Source organism: Salvelinus alpinus, chromosome 39 (assembly GCF_045679555.1).
Source record: "Salvelinus alpinus chromosome 39, SLU_Salpinus.1, whole genome shotgun sequence".
NCBI classification, from domain to species: domain Eukaryota; kingdom Metazoa; phylum Chordata; class Actinopteri; order Salmoniformes; family Salmonidae; genus Salvelinus; species Salvelinus alpinus.
The window spans coordinates 459519-479082 of NC_092124.1; the positions used below are offsets into that span (position 1 = coordinate 459519).

At 41.6% G+C, this 19564-nt stretch overlaps 1 protein-coding gene across 2 annotated transcripts in view; it reads right to left on the reverse strand.

Annotated features, from left to right (window-relative positions):
• Window positions 1-1681, reverse strand: part of LOC139566853 (long-chain-fatty-acid--CoA ligase 1-like) — a 50582-nt gene extending 48901 nt beyond the window's left edge. Inside the window, exon 1 of one of the 2 annotated variants that reach the window (XM_071388175.1) lies at window positions 1589-1681. The gene's annotated coding sequence lies outside the window, so the exon portion shown is untranslated. Of the gene's footprint in view, window positions 1-1080; window positions 1229-1588 lie in introns of those variants that run through there. The other variant, XM_071388177.1, reaches the window with a different exon arrangement.
• Between the last annotated feature and the right edge of the window lie 17883 nt (window positions 1682-19564).

Consider the following 19564-nt stretch of genomic DNA (forward strand, 5'->3'; position numbering starts at 1 on the left):
GAGACATTCACCTTTCACCTAAAAACTGTCTTCAACAGCAGTACTGTAATATACTGACAAAATATTATCTCCTTTGTAGTATATGAACAATGCAACTCCATATGATAACCACATGGCAGACCAATCCAGTGAAATAAAGGGTTCGCATCTCAAGTATATTGTCAACAGGAGAGGCAGTTAAAACCAGCGCACTCAGTAAGTCAATGTCAAAAACAGACTCCAGGCAACATTACACGCAATTCCTCGAATGTGGTTGTCTGCTGTACCACATTGAGCCAGGTATAGGCCTAGCTTAAAACGTCAAATATTCTGGTGTTCTATCCAACCAAGTTTCAAAGGCACCGTCATTATTTGAACTTGGGCCTAATAAGTAGGCTACAACCATTGGTAACAAGTGTATGTCTTTGAAATAGTTGTGAACTTGCAGCCACCCTGAGCTGGCCTGGGCAGGGTTAAGAAAGTGTGCATTACAGATTTCTGGCAAAGAACATTGACGATTTAGTAACACCAACAGGTCTAAATCTTGCCACCTGTACTAAGCTTAATAACATTTATGAATGAACTGTTTAGCAAGAGCAAAAATAAACCTTCATTTGAAAAGGTCACCAAGACCGGAGTAGGCCAAATGCAGCATTAATATGCTACAAGACACTCATTGCAATTTCAACAGAACCTGATCACTTAAACGGGTATCACACTTTCCCTTTAAATGCAACGTGATAAAAATGACTTAATCCCAAAATAAAATCAAAAGTATTAACATTTCGGAGTAGCCTATCGTTTTTGCTTTACTAATGGAATTATTTTATATTGCTTGTTTAAATAAGTGGTTTTAAAAAGCATAAGAGTATTTTTCGACAATCACTGATTAACAACTCAGGAAACTGTCTCGATACAAATGACAAGGCGGGGGATGCCGCAACATGAGTTTGACAATGGATACATTGTCTCTATTTAAACTTGTATTACAATATTAGCTAATTAACTAACGGCGTCATTCGGGCTCTTTTCACAAGTCCTAAAAGCGCTCATCACGCTAATAAACGTTTCGAAACAAAGTTGAGTGTCGCACAAACGTACTATTTCCTCATACGACCTTTTTCTTCAACCTCTTCCACTCGACTGCCTTGGAAATGTCGTGTTTACAATTTGCGGTCGCAAGAAGTTAATATAGCTTACAAGAATAAAAAGTTATACAGCATAGCTATTTTTATGACTACGTGTTGATTCACCAAGCACGCTACGGAATAGGGAACGCCTGTAACAGATAACTATTGTTTTCGTGATGTTTCGAGAATAGGCCTACGTCTTAAAATCCGTAGTCTATCCAGCCTGCGATATAACGTAACCTGTATTGATAATATGATGGTTGTTATCGACATTTAAAACGAATGAATCCACCAGACATCTACACCTTTTGAAAATTTGGCGATATATGGTGACTGATGTTTTTTTTAATGACCCAGTTATCAATGTTATTGCGCAAACAAACACAATCATGTATTCATTATTTTTACATAGTTAGTGAGCACACACCTGAAACAATATAATTGAATAGGCAAAGCATAAAGTTAAACATCCAACAAACCTGTGTCAAGCAGGCTCCTAAGCGTGAATCATTCAGAATCTTTAAAGGGGATGTAGCGCTCAACAGTGCATCTCACATATATATTCAAAGGCGTGTTTTCATTGGTCAATTTCTATTGAACGTTAACGTACACGCACATTTTTTGCACATTCCATCACACTTCATTTACGTCACGTTACTCAATACATATTCAATCACCAAAAGAGTTTCAGATCATATTTGATCAAACCACTTGAATTTGTTTATTAAAGATGCTTCGACTGCAAATTTGTTTAGACAAGTTCAATTTTGTTCCAAGTTCAATTTCAATGCAATTCATGTAACCTAGGATTATATTACATTTCTTGTTGTTTTTGACAACACAGTTTTGCCACATTATCAGACACTCGCTAAATTGTATCAGCATATCGAATGTGCGACCCGGGCTGGCAAAATTCTGGATCATTGTTACTCTAACTTCCACGACACATACAAAGCTCTCCCTCGCCCTCCTTTTGGCAAATCTGACCACGACTCCATTTTGTTGCTCCCAGCCTATAGACAGAAACTGAAACAGGAAACGCCCGTGCTCAGGTCTGTTCAACGCTGGTCCGACCAATCTGATTCCACGCTTCAAGATTGCTTCGATCACGTGAACTGGGATATTTTTTATTTTATTTAACCAGGTAGGCCAGTTGAGAACAAGTTCTCATTTGCAACTGCGACCTGGCCATGATAAATCAAAGCAGTTCGACACATACAACAACACAGATTTACACATGGAATAAACAAACATACAATCAATAATAATACAGTAGAAAAATCTATATACAGCATGTGCAAATGAGGTAGGATAAGAGAGGTAAGGCAATAAATAGGCAATGGTGGCAAATTAATTACAATATTGCAATTAAACACTGGAATGGTAGGATGTGCAGAAGATGAAAGTGCAAGTTGTGCAAGTTGAGACACTGGGGTGCAAAGGAGCAAGATAAATAAATGAATAAAGTATGGGGATGAGGTAGATTGGAAGGGCTATTTACAGATGAGCTATGTACAGGTGCAGTGATCTGTGAGCTGCTCTGACAGCTGGTGCTTAAAGCTAGTGAGGGAGGTAAGAGTCTCCAGCTTCAGAGATTTTTGCAGTTCGTTCCAGTCATTGGCAGCAGAGAACTGGAAGGAGAGGCGGCCAAAGGAAGAATTGGCTTTGGGGGTGACCAGTGAGATATACCTGCTGGAGCGCGTCCTACGAGTGGGTGCTGCTATGGTGACCAGCGAGCTGAGATAAGGCGGGGCTTTACCTAGCAGAGACTTGCAGATGACCTGGAGCCAGTGGGTTTGGCGACGAGTATGAAGCGAGGGCCAGCCAACGAGAGCATACAGGTCGCAGTGTTAGGTAGTATATGGGGCTTTGGTGACAAAAAGGATGGCACTGTGATAGACTGCATCCAGTTTGCTGAGTAGAGTATTGGAGGCTATTTTGTAAATGACATCGCCGAAGTCGAGGATCGGTAGGATGGTCAGTTTTACGAGGGTATGTTTGGCAGCATGAGTGAAGGATGCTTTGTTGCGAAATAGGAAGCCGATTCTAGATTTAATTTTGGATTGGAGATGTTTAATGTGAGTCTGGAAGGAGAGTTTACAGTCTAACCAGACACCTAGGTATTTGTAGTTGTCCACATATTCTAAGTCAGAACCATCCAGAGTAGTGATGCTGGACGGGCGGGCAGGTGTGGGCAGCGATCGTTTGAAGAGCATGCATTTAGTTTTACTTGCATTTAAGAGCAGTTGGATGCCACAGAAGGAGAGTTGTATGGCATTGAAGCTCATCTGGAGGTTAGTTAACACAGTGTCCAACGAAGGGCCAGAGGTATACAGAATGGTGTCGTCTGCGTAGAGGTGGATCAAAGAATCACCAGCAGCGAGAGCGCCATCATTGATGTATACAGAGAAGAGAGTCGGCCCAGGAATTGAACCCTTTGGCACCTCCATAGAGACTGCCAGAGGTCCGTACAACAGGCCCTCCGATTTGACACACTGAACTCTATCGGAGAAGTAGTTGGTGAACCAAGCGAGGCAATCATTTGAGAAACCAAGGCTGTTGAGTCTGCCAATAAGAATGTTGTGATTGACAGAGTCAAAAGCCTTAGCCAGGTCGATGAATACGGTTGCACAGTAATGTCTCTTATCGATGGCGGTTATGATATCGTTTAGGACCTTGAGCATGGCTGAAGTGCACCCATGACCAGCTCTGAAACCAGATTGCATAGCGGAGAAGGTATGGTGAAATTCGAAATGGTCGGTAATCTGTTTGTTAACTTTGCTTTCAAAGAGAATATATTTCAGAGTAGAATAGATATAGGTCTGTAGCAGTTTGGGTCTAGAGTGTCTCCCCCTTTGAAGAGGGGGATGACCGCGGCAGCTTTCCAATCTATGGGAATCTCAGACGATACAAAAGAGAGGTTGAAAAGGCTAATAATAGTGGTTGCAACAATTTTAGCGGATAATTTTAGAAAGAGAGGGTCCAGATTGTCTAGCCCGGCTGATTTGTAGGGGTCCAGATTTTGCAGCTCTTTCAGAACATCAGCTGACTGGATTTGGGTGAATGAGAAGTGGAGGAGGTTTGGGCGAGTTGCTGTGGGGAGCGCAGGGCTGTTGACCGGGGTAGGGGTAGCCAGGTGGAAAGCATGGCCAGCCGTAGAAAAATGCTTATTGAAATTCTCAATTATTGTGGATTTATCGGTAGTGACAGTGTTTCCTAGCCTCAGTGCAGTGGGCAGCTGGGAGGAGGTGCTCTTATTCTCCATGGACTTTACAGTGTCCCAGGACTTTTTTGAAATTGTACTATAGGATGCAAATTTCTGTTTGAAAAAGCTAGCCTTAGCTTTCCTAACTGCCTGTGTATATCGTTTTCCTAACTTCCCTGAAAGTTGCATATCACGGGGGCTATTTGATGCTAATGCAGAACGCCACAGGATGTTTTTGTGCTGGTCAAGGGCAGACAGGTCTGGAGTGAACCAAGGGCTATATCTATTCCTAGTTTTGTTTTTATTGAATGGAGCATGCTTATTTAAGATGGTGAGGAAGGCACTTTTAAAGAATTACCAGGCATCCTCTACTGACGGGTTGAGGTCAATATCCTTCCAGGAAACACGGGCCAGGTCGATTAGAAAGGCCTGCTCGTTGAAGTGTTTTAGGGAGTTGACCCATTACGGATGCAGGCAATGAGGCAGTGATCGCTGAGATCTAGGTTGAAAAGAACAGAGGTGTATTTGGAGGGCAGGTTGGTTCGGCTGATATCTATGAGGGTGCCCATGTTTACCGGATTTGGGGTTGTATCTGGTGGGTTCATTGATAATTTGTGTGAGATTGAGGGCATCAAGCTTAGACTGTAGGATGGCCGAGGTGTTAAGCATGTCCCAGTTTAGGTCACCTAGCAGCACGAGCTCTGAAGATAGATGGGGGGCAATCAATTCACATATGGTGTCCAGGGCACAGCTGGGGGCAGAGGGTGGTCTATAGCAAGCGGCAACGGTGAGAGACTTGTTTCTGGAAAGGTGGATTTTTAAAAGTAGAAGCTCAAATTGTTTGGGTACAGACCTGGATAGTAAGACAGAACTCTGCAGTCTATCTCTGCAGTAGATTGCAACACCGCCCTCTTTGGTAGTTCTTTCTTGTCGGAAAATGTTATAGTTAGAGATGGAAATTTCAGGGTTTTTGGTGGTCTTCCTAAGCCAGGATTCAGACACGGCTAGGACATCCGGGTTGGCAGAGTGTGCTAAAGCAGTGAATAAAGCAAACTTTGGGAGTAGGCTTCTAATGTTAACATGCATGAAACCAAGGCTTTTAAGGTTACAGAAGTCAACAAATGAGAGCACCTGGGGAGTAGGAGTGGAGCTAGGCACGGCATCTCCTGGATTAACCTCTACATCATCAGAGGAACAGAGGAGAAGTAGGATAAGGGTACGGCTTAAGGCTATAAAAAAGGCTATATGTTTCGGACAGCCTCGAACAACAACATTGGTGTATACGCTGACTCGGTGAGCGAGTTTATTAGCAAGTGCATCTGTGATGTTGTACCCACGGCGACTATTAAAACCTTCCCCAACCAGAAACTGTGGATTGATGGCAGAATTCGCACAAAACTGAAAGCGCGAACCACTGCTTTTAATCAGGGCAAGGCGACCGGAAACATGACCGAATACAAACAGTGTAGCTATTCCCGCAAGGCAATCAAACAAGCTAAGCGTCAATATAGAGACAAAGTAGAGACACAATTCAACGGCTCAGACACGAGAGGTATTTGGCAGGGTCTACAGTCAATCACTGACTACAAAAAGAAAACCAGCCCCGTCGCGGACCCTGATGTCTTGTTCCCACACAAACTAAACAACTTCTTTGCTCGCTTTGAGGACAATACAAAGCCACCGACACGGCCCGCTACCAAAACCTGTGGGCTCTCCTTCACCGCAGCCAACGTGAGTAAAACATTTAAATGTGTTAACCCTCGCAAGGCTGCCGGCCCAGACGGCATCCCTAGCTGCGTCCTCAGAGCATGCGCCGGACCAGCTGGCTGGTGTGTTTACGGACACATTCAATCAATCCTTATCCCAGTCTGCTGTTCCCACATGCTTCAAGAGGGACACCATTGTTCCTGTTCCCAAGAAAGCTAAGGTAACTGAACTAAACGACTATTGCCTCGTAGCACTCACTTCCGTCATCATGAAGTGCTTTGAGAGACTAGTCAAGGATTTTATCACCTACACCCTACCTGACACCCTAGACCCACTCCAATTTGCTTACCGCCCCAATAGGTCCACAGACGACGCAACCACAATCCCACTGCACACTGCCCTAACCCATCTGGACTAGAGGAATACCTATGTAAGAATGCTGTTCATCAACTACAGCTCAGCATTTAACACCATAGTACCCTCCAAACTTGTCATTAAGCTTGAGACCCTGGGTCTCGACCCCGCCCTGTGCAACTGGGTCCTGGACTTTCTGACGGGACGCCCCCAGGTGTTGAGGGTAGGAAACAACATCTCCACCCCGCTGATCCTCAACACTGGGGCCCCACAAGGGTGCGTTATCAGCCCTCTCCTGTACTCCCTGTTCACCCATAACTGCGTGGCCATGCACGCCTCCAACTCAATCATCAAGTTTGCAGACGACACTACAGTGGTGGGCTTGATTACTAACAACGACGAGACGGCCTACAGGGAGGAGGTGAGGGCCCTCGGAGTGTGTTGTCAGGAAAATAACCTCACACTCAACGTCAACAAAACAAAGGAGATGATCGTGGACTTCAGGGGACAGCAGAGGGAGCACCCCCCTATGCAAATTGACGGGACAGTAGTGGAGAAGGTGGAAAGTTTTATGTTCCTCGGCGTACACATCACGGACAAACTGAAATGGTCCACCAACACAGACAGTGTGGTGTAGAAGGCGCAACAGCACCTCTTCACCCTCAGGAGGCTGAAGAAATTCATCTTGTCACCAAAAACACCAAAAACACAAAAACACAAAAACACAAAAACACAACTTTTACAGATACACAATCGAGAGCATCCTGTCGGGCTGTATCACCGCCTGGTACGGCAACTGCTCCGCCCACAACCGTAAGGCTCTCCAGAGGGTATTGAGGTCTGCACAATGCATCACCGGGGGCAAACTACCTGCCCTCCAGGACACCTACACCACCCGATGTCACAGGAAGGCCAAAAAGATCATCAAGGACAACAACCACCCGAGCCACTGCCTGTTCACCCCGCTATCATCCAGAAGGCGAGGTCAGTACAGGTGCATCAAAGCTGGGACCAAGAGACTGAAAAACAGCTTCTATCTCAAGGCCATTAGACTGTTGAACAGCCATCACTAACATTGAGTGGCTGCTGCCAACATATTGACTCAAATCTCTAGCCACTTTAATAATAAAAAATTGGATGTAATAAATGTATCACTAGTCACTTTAAACAATGCCACTTTATATAATGTTTACATACCTACATTACTCATCTCATATGTATATGTATATACTGTACTCTATACTATCTACTGCATCTTGCCTATACCGTTCGGCCATCGCTCATCCATATATTTATATGTACATATTCTTATGCATTCCTTACACTTGTGTGTATAAGGTAGTTGTTCTGAAATTCTTAGATTACTTGTTAGATATTACTGCATGGTCGGAACTAGAAGCACAAGCATTTCGCTACACTAGCATTAACATCTGCTAACCATGTGTATGTGACCAATAAAATTTGATTTGATTTGATTTGACCCACTAATTAGGCCTACCCTTTTTCTCATATGGACAAACTATGATATTCTACCAGGGCAAAGGACATGATAACCCACAGTAAGCAAAGTACATTGTTTGAAGTCTACTGATCACTTGCTTATGCTGTCTAGCCTAACTTAACTTCGTCCAACCAATGGTCCAACTAATATTAAGATTGTCAGTCAGCGGTCAAGTTACTCACACACTGTCCTCTGTGATATCATGGTGACAACTAACATTTAGAGCAGTGGTTCCCAAAATTTTTATAGTCCTGTACCCCTTCAAACATTCAACCTCCAGCTGCGTACCCCCTCTAGCACCAGAGTCAGCGCACTCTCAAATGTTTTTGCCATTATTGTAAGCCTGCCACACACACGCTATACAATACAATTATTAAACATAAGAATGAGTGTGAGTTTTTGTCACAACCCAGCTCGTGGGAAGTGACAAAGAGCTCTTATAGGACCAGGGCACAAATAGTAATTTAATAATCAAGAATTTATTTATTTCACCATCTTACATATTTAACCTTATTTGTTCATCAACAATTGTGAATAACTCACCACAGGTTAATGAGAAGGGTATGCTTGAAAGGATGCACATAACTCTGCAACGTTGGGTTGTATTGGAGAGAGTCTCAGACTTAAATAATTTTCCACACACAGTCTGTGCCTGTATTTCGTTTTCATGCTAGTGAGGGCCGAGAACCGGAAGGTGGAGTCGGAAGTTTACATACACTTAGGTTGGAATCATTATAACTCGTTTTCAACCATTCCACAAATTTCAAACTATAGTTTCGGCAAGTCGGTTAGGACATCTACTTTGTGCATGACACAAGTAATCTTTCCAACAATTGTTTACAGACAGATTGCTTCACTTATAATTCACTGTATCACAATTCCGGTGGGTCAGAAGTTTACATACACTAACTTGACTGTGCCTTTAAACAGCTTGGAAAATTCCAGAAAATTATGTCATGGCTTTCGAAGCTTCCAATAGGCTAATTGACATCATTTGAGTCAATTGGAGGTGTACCTGTGGATGTATTTCAAGGCCTACCTTCAAACTCAGTGCCTCTTTGCTTGACATCATGTAAAAATCTAAAGAAATCAGCCAAAAAATGGTAGACCTCCACAAGTCTGGTTCATCCTTGGGAGCAATTTCCAAACACCTGAAGGTACCACGTTCGTCTGTACAAACAATAGTAGGTAAGTATAAACACCATGGGACCACGCAGCCGTCATACCGCTCAAGAAGGAGACGCTTTCTATCTCCTAGAGATGAACGTGCGAAAAGGGCAAATCAATCCCAGAACAGCAGCAAAGGACCATGTGAAGATGCTGGAGGAAACAGGTACCAAAGTATCTATATCTACAGTAAAACGAGTCCTATATCGACATAACCTGAAAGGCCGCTCAGCAAGGAAGAAGCCACTGCTCCAAAACCTCCATAAAAAATCCAGTCTACGGTTTTCAACTGCACATGGGGACGAAGATCGTACTTTTTGGCGAAATGTCCTCTGGTCTGATGAAACAAAAATAGAACTGTTTGGCCATAATTACCATCGTTATGTTCGGAGGAAAAAGGGGGAGGCTTGCAAGCCGAAGAACCACATCCCAGCCGTGAAGCGCAGGGGTGGAAGCATCATGTTGTGGGGGTGCTTTGCTACAGGAGGGACTGGTGCACTTCACAAAATAGTTGGCATTATGAGGAAGGACAATTATGTGGATATATTGAAGCAACATCTCAAGACATCAGTCAGGAAGTTAAAGCTTGGTCACAAATGGGTCTTCCAAATGGACAATGACCCCAAGCATACTTCCAACGTTGTGGCAAAATGGCTTAAGGACAACAAAGTCAAGGTATTGGAGTGGCCATTCCGAAATGTTTGACCCAAGTTAAGCATTTAAAGGCAATGCTACCAAATACTAATTGAGTGTATGTAAACGTCTGACCCACTGGGAATGTGATGAAATAAATAAAAGCTGAAATAAATCAATCTCTCCACTATTATTCTGACATTTCACATTCTTAAAATAAAGTGGTGATCCTAACTGACCGAAGACAGGGAATTTTTACTGCGATTAAATGTCAGGAATTGTGAAAAACTGAGTTTAAATGTATTTGGCTTAGGTGTATGTAAACTTCCGACTTCAACTGTATGTGGTTGCAAAGGGCATCAGTGTCTTAACAGCTCGATTTGCCAAGGCAGGTTATTCTGAGCGCAGCCCAATCCAGAAATCTGGCAGTGGCTTCTGATTAAAATCAATTTTCACAGAACCGCTTGTTGCATTTTTGATGAGGCTCTCTTGTTCAGATATTGGTAAATGGACTGGAGGCATAAGGGATAACAAATCCAGTTGTTTGTGTCGTAATTGCGCACCCAACTCACTCAGGTGCTTCGCTATTTCACATTTGACATTGTCCGTAAGCTTGAGTTCATTTGCACACAAAAAATCATACAATGATGGAAAGACCTGTGTGTTGTCCTTGTTAATGCAGACAGAGAAGAGCTCCAACTTCTTAATCATAGCCTCAATTTTGTCCCGCACGTTGAATATAGTTGCGGAGAGTCTCTGTGATCCTAGATTCAGATCCTTTAGGCAAGAAAAAACATCACCCAGATAGGCCAGTTGTGTGAGAAACTCATCATGCAAGCAGTCAGACAAGTGAAAATTAGGGTCAGTAATGAAAACTTTAAGCTCGTCTCTCAATTTAAAAAACATGTCAATACTTTGCCCCTTGATAACCAGCACACTTCTGTATGTTGTAAAAGCGTGACATGGTCGCTGCCCATATCATTGCATAGTGCAGAAAATACACGAGAGATCAGGGGTCTTGCTTTAACAAAGTTAACCATTTTCACTGTTGTGTCCAAAACGTCTTTCAAGCTGTCAGGCATTCCCTTGGCAGCAAGAGCCTCATGGTGGATGCTGCAGTGTACCCAAGTGGCGTCGGGAGCAACTGCTTGCACCCGTGTTACCACTCCACTATGTCTCCCTGTCATGGCTGTTGCACCATCAGTACAGATACCAACATGAGCAGCAGCTACGTTTGGCTACATACAGACCGTTAGTGGAATTCCCGCGAGAGAGTGACGGTTAATGTGACTGGATGTTAATTATTTGACTAGGTTACCTGTATTTGAGTTGTTATTTAGCTGAACACTAGATGGTTTCATTTTATTTTTGGCAGTGAAATGAGGCTACTCAGGCGAGAAAAAAACATCACCCAAATGTATAGCCCCGTTGTAAAATATAAATGGACAGTTTGAAAATGTGAAGATTTTTATTTATTTATTATTATTTTTAAAAAACATTATTTTTATGTGAATCACATTTTTATTTGGCGTACCCCGACAACATTGCGCATCTGGTACGCTCCACAGTGTCCAGATCTCAAATTCAATAGAGCAATTGTGGCGTGTCGAGTAATGGAAGCAAGCATTCAACAAAAGAGCACAGAGAAATCTGAGGGAGCTGGTGACATTCCCTAGGATTGGTCAACAACATCCCGAGCAGGTGCCTCAACCAAGCCAATGGCTGATCCTGATAATGGGGAATGAATGTAAAGTAAAAAATGTACTATTGCCCAAATACGTACATTAAGGGCAGATTAAAAACAAATCTGTGTACTGTGAGAAAAGTGAGAAAGGATGTTCCATGTCCACCTGTTTATGAAATAATATAATAATAATAATAATGTATGCCATTTAGCAGTCTTACAGTCATGCATGCATACAATTTTTACGTATGGGAGAACCCAGGAATTAAACCCACTATCCTGGCGTTGCAAAAGCCATGCTCTACCAACTACCAGCTGCAGAGGACCGAACATAAAGGACAGTACAAAAATAGCAAATAAAAGTTTAGTGAAAGAATACATGTATGTGTGTAGATGTGTAGTAATAGTGTAGATGAAGACAGTTTTATAATTGTTATTTGTTTTTGGTGTTTTATCCATTACTGAAGGTGCCAAGTTCTTCTAAGATCCTCAAAGTTCTTTGAAGAACCTTAAGGTTCTTGGCACTGAAAAGTTCCCCAAAAAGTTCTTCCAAGAACCCCATAGGAGGTGGGGTTCATCAAGGAACCTCCTTAGTTGGAGGTTCTTGCAGGAACCTAACTGCCCAACTGAAACATTTGGATTTTAATTTGAAAGGACAGCAGGTGCAGGCACTTAACTGAAAAATGTAAAGATCTACTCAATTTAAGGTAAGGTTTGTCCCTTGCATGATCTAAACTGATATTGTTTTCTGATGACACCATCTATCTTTTCATATTTGTGCAAATCTTTCTAAAACAGAAAATGGACACAATTCCATGGATATCAATCAACAAAGGGGTAAGAATATATACTGCAGGATATACAAATATGTTGAAAGCTAGCTGTATTGGGTGCAGATGACTGAACTGATCACTTTTGTGTTTGTGTCTGCAGGTATACTGACGAGGAGGCATACAAAGGTACGTATGTCAACTGGTATTGGTATGTTATGCAGATCACATTACCATCCTCCTCCCTTACCTCTTCAATGAATATCCTATAGGCATCTACATTATAGACAAGGTATGTCCATAATACAGTTTTCTTCATTCACATTTACGACAAAAACCAAGGTATGAATACTGTCGTGTGCATGTTTTGTTAATCAATCACCATGTACCATGCACTGTCTTCATCTACACTATTACTACACATCTACACACATACACGTAAAGCGGTCTTCAAATAACTTTCACAGTTTCAATTTGAAGAACCCCTAACAAATACTCCAGGAACCTTTTCTTTTTAGATTGCTGTGCAAACCTGGGTAAATCTGGCCAATGGTTCTGTGCAGAACCCAGTCTGCAGCCACAACCGCAAAGTAATAAAGCAATCCACTACTAGTTCCCATCTCTCACTTTTTCCGACTTGGGAAAAACGGTAGGCTGAAACGGACTGGCCATAAGCAGTTCAGGTAAATGGGGAAAAAATGGGCTGATGTGGCAGTAGGACTACATGCTCTACCCCTTGAAGCTGATGACGAACAATAATTATGAACATAATGGATTGGATTGCTATAGTGCTTTTCCAACAGGTGCTCAATGCGGGGCGGCAGGGTAGCCTAGTGGTTAGAGCGTTGGACTAGTAACCGAAAGGTTGCAAGTTCAAATCCCCGAGCTGACAAGGTACAAATCTGTCGTTCTGCCCCTGAACAGGCAGTTAACCCACTGTTCCTAGGCCGTCATTGAAAATAAGAATTTGTTCTTAACTGACTTGCCTAGTTAAATAAAGGTAAAAAAAAATAAAAAAAAAAAATAAATGCACTTTGAATTGAATGGGCATCAACTCAACTCATCCACCACCAAGGTCTGCCTTCTGATGACAGACAAGTATAATGTCTACAATGTATTTATGCTTCCTATTGTGGTCATAACTGGAATCTGTTCATACTGTAATAACAATATTTCATATCCAATCATAACCATAACAGCATCTTTCATACATCATCAGTAGTACACTGTGTTTTTTCAATCAACTTTTTTATGCTCAATTACAGACTTTTAATTTGAATAATTGGAAAGCTCTGCCTTTCTTTCGAAACATAAATGTTTGATTATGGAAAACTGTTATTTGATAAAATGATGAACCCCATTATTTGTTTTGCTCATTATTTCATTTGACCAGACCAATGGCGCACTACTACATGTCCAATGTCTTACTACTAGAGTAGGACACATCAAAGTGAGACTCGGCAAATCTTTGATGTCAGACTTTCAGTTATGTTCATTCAATGAAATCTAAATCTAAAGCTTAAACTATAGAGGATAGTCATTATTTCATTGTTTTATTCCATAGACCCACACGTAAGGTAGTGCAAACATCACTTCTAACTGCCCCCTGGTGGCGATTCTAAATATTCAATATTCATTCAAATCCTCCTACTGCAGGTTAGTTTTCCTCCTGAGACAAAATAGGTCATATTAAGATCTGACATCGGTAGGCTACAAAATAGGCCTATATTATTTTTCTGTTGAGAAATTCTCAACACTTCAATTATATGTGGCATTACAGTTTTTTGCAATCACTTTGGTGCAATTTTCACAAGTATGTGGTACATTTTCACAACTCCAAGCAAAAAAATCTAAACATCAAAATGGCTTATGTTTCAAAACTCTAAGCACATTTGACTGAGTACAACAAACAAATTTACAAAGTCACTTTGTAAATGCACCAGATCACCTCTTTCAATTTGGATAGTCTACATTTTCAATCAAAGTATCTGCTTTTCAAAATGCAATATTCACTTAACTTTTGATATTGTTTTAATGTCATTTGTTAACAATACAATTCACAATCACCTAATCAAACTGCTCTCAAAACAGATAACTAGTGAACTAAAATTATATAGTGCTTAGTTAACGTATAGTTTGATAAATGCTGAACACTGTACATTTCTATATTTTTATCTGATAAATGTGTCAATTTGACATGAATTTATGTGTGAAGGAAAACCAAATAATATATGGATGTGGCTGTAAATACTACATCATTATTCTCCGTCCACCAGTGTGCTTCAATAGGACAAAGTGGAAAGAGTCACTCTACATTCTAAAAAGAAAAGGTTCATGGAGTATCCTTCAAATTGAAACCGCTGGGGAATCCCTATAAGTTCTTCGAAGAACCCTTTAAAAGGGTTATTCAAAGAACCCCTTTTAATGGGTCCTCAAATAACATTTTGAAGAACTGCCCTATTATTATTATTAATAATACGCACAGCAATAACAATAATATTTTTGTTGTCAGTGTTTACTATGATTTTAGTGGCAAATCAGAATAAAATATCCAAATATGTGGTAAATTCCCAGCAGAGCCCCAAGTCCAATGGGTATATCCTCTGGCGTGTGGATGTTAATGTGTTGATGTTCTCTGTATCCACAGCCAGAATGATTTTGCAGGTTATGGTGATCAAACAGGTTTCCTGTTATATTTATCAGAGGTGTAGGGAGGGTGAAGTCTGTGAATCCAAAAAATGGTAATTACAGAGATGTTTAACAAAACACGCACACGACAGTAATCATACCTTGGTTTTAGTGGTAAATGTGAATGAAATGGTAATGGTTTTCATACACATGCCTTGTCCATAATGTAGAGGCCTGACAAGGTAAGGGAGGAGGATGGTACATGTGATCTGCATAACATACTAATACCAATTGACATACCTTTGTATGCCTCCTCGTCTGTATACCTGCAGACACATACACAAAAGTGAGCAGTTCAGTCACCTGTACCCAATACAGCTAGCCTTCAACATATTCTTGTAGCATACATATTCTTACCTCTGTTGATTTTTATCCATTGAATTGTGTCCATTTTCTGTTTTAGTGTTGACATTTAGATTTTTATTTGATTTATTTCACCTTTATTTAACCAGGTAGGCAAGTTGAGAACAAGTTCTCATTTACAATTGCGACCTGGCCAAGATAAAGCAAAGCAGTTCGACACATACAACACAGAGTTACACATGGAGTAAAACAAACATACAGTCAATAATACAGTAGAAAAATAAGTCTATATACAATGTGAGCAAATGAGGTGAGATAAGGGAGGTAAAGGCAAAAAAAGGCCATGGTGGCGAAGTAAAATGTCAATGATACACTTAAAGCTGATGAATTTCAAGCAGGGGATACTGCATCAGTTGACAAGTCGGGTGGAAAAGGTGATTTAGTACAATGTTGCATGGGGCAGAAATGGAATACAACACTGTTATACGTTTTTACAGTAGCCAATACCCCTATTTCTGATGATTTGTCCTACATATGTACTGTATAATGATAATGAAACTGTAAGACACATATTTCTCAACATGCTCACAACCTGCCATTACAGGCAGCAGTAGCCTAATGGTTAGAGCATTGGGCCAGTATCTGAAAAGTTGCTGGTTTGAATACCCGAGCTGACGATGTGAAAAATCTGTCGATGTGGCAATACAACTTTTTTCTTTTTACAACACAACCTGCCAAATTCTAAAACAAATTGTGGATGAAGTTCTAAAATAATATGTACCATTTACTCAACTGACTAAGTACAACCCATTAAATAATCCAGTCACTTTTTTCAGCAAAGTTAATCAGTTTCATCTTGAAATACATGTTTCACCTCACAATATGTTCACATAAAGTAATTGCTTTCACAATGCAATGCTCACATTACTTTTGATATGATAGTCTGTTTATTTGTTAAAATACATTTTACTATTACTCTGACTGCTCTTAATCGATAATCACTTAACCGTTTGGTAAACCTATAGATTTTAAACTGGTTTGTCTACTACTGATTTTGAGAACTACATAATGAAAATGTATGTTGGCAAAGTATAAACATATAAAGTATGATATATACTGTAATGTACTATTATGTTGTTCAATCAATCAATCAATCAATGTATTTATAAAGCCCTTTTTACATCAGCTGATATCACAAAGTGTGCTGTACAGAAACCCAGCCTAAAACCCCAAACAATGCAGATGTAGAAGCATGGTGGCTAGGAAAAACTCCCTAGAAAGGCAGGAACCTAGGAAGAAACCTAGAGAGGAACCAGGCTCTGAGAGGTGGCCAGTTCTCTTCTGGCTGTGCCGGGTGGAGATTATAACAGTACATGGCCAAGATGTTCAAATGTTCATAGATGACCAGCAGGGTCAAATAATAATAATCACAGTGGTTGTAGAGGGTGCAACAGGTCAGCACCTCAGGAGTAAATGTCAGTTGACTTTTCATAGCCGATCATTCAGAGTTAGAGACAGTAGGTGCTGTAGAGAAAGAGAGAGAGTCGAAAACAGCAGGTCCGGGACAAGGTAGCACGTCCGGTGAACAGGTCAGGGTTCCATAGCCGCAGGCAGAACAATTGAAACTGGAGCAGCAACACGACCAGGTGGACTGGGGACAGCAAGGAGTCATCAGGCCAGGTAGTCCTGAGGCATGGTCCTCGGGCTCAGGTCCTCTGAGAGACGAGAGAAAAGAGAGAAAGAGAGAGAGTTAAAGAGAGCATACCTAAATTCACACAGGACACCGAATAAGACAGGAGAAATACTCCAGATATAACAGACTGATCCTAGCCCCCCGACACATAAACTATTGCAGCATAAATACTGGAGACTGAGACAGGAGGGTTTGGGAGACACCTGTCCGACGATACCCCCGGACAGGGCCAACCAGGCAGGATATAACCCCACCCACAGCCCCCACACCACTAGAGGGATATCTTCCAACCATCAACTTACTACCCTGAGACAAGGCCGAGTATAGCCCACGAAGATCTCCCCCACGGCACGAACTCGAGGGGGGCGCCAACCCGGACAGGAAGATCACGTCAGTGACTCAACCCACTCAGTGACACACCCCTCCTAGGAACAGCATGGATGAGCACTAGTAAACCAGTGACTCAGACCCTGTAAAAGGTTTAGAGGCAGAGAATCCCAGTGGAGAGAGGGGAACCGGCCAGGCAGAGACAGCAAGGGCGGTTCGTCGCTCCAGTGCCTTTCCGTTTACCTTCACACCCCTGGGCCAGACTACACACAATCATAGGACCTACTGAAGAGATGAGTCTTCAATAAAGACTTAAGGGTCGAGACCGAGTCTGCGTCTCTAACATGGATAGGCAAAACATTCCATAAAAATGAAGCTCTATAGGAGAAAGCCCTGCCTCCAGCTGTTTGCTTAGAAATTCTAGGGACAATAAGAAGGCCTGCGTCTTGTTACCGTTGCGTACGTGTACTGTATGTATGTACGGCAGGACCAAATCGGAAAGATAGGTAGGAGCAAGCCCATGTAATGCTTTGTATCAGCCCTAGCCTTAATAGGAAGCCAGTGTAGAGAGGCTAACACTGGAGTAATATGATCAAATGTTTTGGTTCTAATCAAGATTCTAGCACCGTGTTCAGCATAAACTGAAGTTTATTTCGTGCTTTATCTGGGTAGCCGGAAAGTAGAGCATTGCAGTAGTCTAATCTAGAAGTGACAAAAGCATGAATACATTTTTCTGCATCATTTTTGGACAGAAAGTTTCTGATTTTTGCAATGTTACGTAGATGTGAAAAAGCTGTCCTTGAAACAGTCTTGATATGTTTGTCAAAAGAGAGATCAGGGTCCAAAGTAACGCCGAGGTACTTTTTATTTCAGACTGCTGTACAACCATCAAGATTAATTGTCAGATCCAACAGAGAGATCTCTTTTATTCTTGGGACCTAGAACTAGGATCTCTATTTTGTCCGAGTTTAAAAGTAAAACATTTGCCGCCATCCACTTCCTTATGTCTGAAACACAGGCTTCCAGGGAGGTCAATTTTGGGGCTTCACCATGTTTCATCGAAATGTACAGCTGTGTATTGTCCGCATAGCAGTGAAAGTTAACATTTTGTTTCTAAATGACATCACCAAGAGATAAAATATATAGTGAAAACAATAGTGGTCCTATAACGGAACCTTGAGGAACACTGAAATGTACAATTGATTTGTCAGAGGACAAACCATCCACAGAGACAAACTGATATCTTTCCGACAGATAAGATCTAAACCAGGCCAGAACTTGTCCGTGTAGACCAATTTGTGTTTCCAATCTCTCCAAAAGAATGTGGAGATCGATGGTATCAAAAGCAGCACTAAGGTCTAGGAGCACGAGGACAGATGCAGAGCCTTGGTCTGACGCCATTAAAATAAATGTAATTTACCACCTTCACAAGTGCAGTCTCAGAGCTATGATGGGGCCTAAAACCAGACTGAAGCGTTTTGTATACATTGTTCGTCTTCAGGAAGGCAGTGAGTTGCTGCGCAACAGCTTTTTCTAAAATGTTTGAGAGGAATGGGAGATTCGATATAGGCGGATAGTTTTTTATATTTTCTAGGTCAAGTTTTGGCTTTTTCAAGAGAGGCTTTATTACTGCCACTCTTAGTGCTTGGCCCTCCTATGTTCAACATAGGAGGGCCAAGCACAGGAAGCAGCTCTTTCAGTAGTTTAGTTGGAATAGGGTTCAGTATGCAGCTTGAAGGTTTAGAGGCCATGACTATTTTCATCAATGTGTCAAGAGATATAGCATTAAAGAACTAGAGTGTCTCCCTTGATCCTAGGCCCTGGCAGTGTTGTGCACTCAGGAAAACTGAGCTTTGGAGAAATATGCAGATTTAAAGAGGAGTTTGTAATTTGCTTTCTATTTTTTCGTCAAAGAAGTTCAGGATTTTATCACTGCTGAAGTGAAAGCCATCCTTTCTTGGGGAATGCTGCTTTTTAGTTAGCTTTGCGACAGTATCAAAAATACATTTTGGATTGTTCTTATTCTCCTCAATTAAGTTGGAAAAATAGGATGATCGAGCAGCAGTGAGGGCTCTTCGATACTGCACGGTACTGTCTTTCCAAGCTAATCGGAAGACTTCCAGTTTGGTGTAGCGCCATTTCCGTTCCAATTTTCTGGAAGCTTGCCTCAGAGTTCGAGTATTTTCTGTATACCAGGAAGCTAGTTTCTTATGACAAATGTTTTTTGTTTTTAGGGGTGCGACTGCATGCGGTTAAATGATTTTTGTACTCTGACGTCCATGGGTAGGTGGAGGGAGTCTGGAAGGGTATCTAGGAATCTTTGGGTTGTCCGAGAATTTATAGCACGGCTTTTGATGATCCTTGGTTGGGGTCTGAGCAGATTATTTGTTGGGATTGTAAATGTAATAAAATGGTGGTCCGAC